Here is an 847-nt window from a genome sequence, read left to right on the forward strand (position 1 = left end):
TATTCAGAAAATTTTAGTTAGAGAATAGAGTTGTCCATGGAACATAACAGAGTCTATAGTGTAAATTTTGTCATTGTTCGTAAATAAGCAAGTTCAGTTTTAGCATATTATGAGGGAAGGATATCAATTGGATAATTATTTAACCAATTTATCCATTAATAAAGGGGATTTTGCAATAACAAGTTTCCTGCATTTCTAAGTTACAGGAAAGATAATAGTTAATAGTGATAAATTACAACAAAGGGGTAAAGGTGCAGGGAAGGCTAAAACTTACTTTGTTCACATGCAAATATTTACAAGCCATAGAGTCACCAATAAGAGTTAAAAATCTATCTACCCTATACTATAGCCGCCAAAAAAGGACTCACAGCAAAAAAGGGAGGGTTATTTTGTAGTTTTGAATTCATACACCTGAAGAGGATATTACTATCTCATTATTTGCAGTAATGAGCATCCCATTATCTCCATACCAGTTGTAACTACAACAAAAAAAGAATCAATAAAATAAATCATGGTTGGAAAAATAAACAAGAGCTAAGTTATAAGCTTACTCGGAAAATTAATCATCTTTAGGTGCCTAGAACCCTCAGTAGAGCACAAAAAGTTGTAATTACCATCCACCGCAGAGCACAACTAGGAGCAACAAAATAGAAGAAAAATAAGCTAAAAATAGACGCAATGGTATTACAAGGTAACAATTGACACTTAATTCTGTAAGCTGAAATGAGCAGACACAACAACAAGCCATGGCACGGAGTAGACCACCCAAAGATGGTACAAGATGAAGCTTCGATTCATCAAAGAAAGAGGCAATATTTTTTAGATGTATTAGGGTTGATACGACAGA

General features: G+C 33.6%; 1 long non-coding RNA gene across 1 annotated transcript; it reads right to left on the reverse strand.

Moving 5' to 3' along the window:
- Nucleotides 1–138: 138 nt before the first annotated feature.
- Nucleotides 139–841, reverse strand: LOC124893699. Its single transcript, XR_007050863.1, has 2 exons — nucleotides 552–841; nucleotides 139–479 (listed from the first exon to the last, which is right to left on the reverse strand). It is a non-coding gene; the product is annotated as an uncharacterized LOC124893699 (long non-coding RNA).
- Nucleotides 842–847: the final 6 nt, after the last annotated feature.

This window comes from Capsicum annuum, unplaced genomic scaffold, assembly GCF_002878395.1.
Source record: "Capsicum annuum cultivar UCD-10X-F1 unplaced genomic scaffold, UCD10Xv1.1 ctg63939, whole genome shotgun sequence".
NCBI lineage: Eukaryota > Viridiplantae > Streptophyta > Magnoliopsida > Solanales > Solanaceae > Capsicum > Capsicum annuum.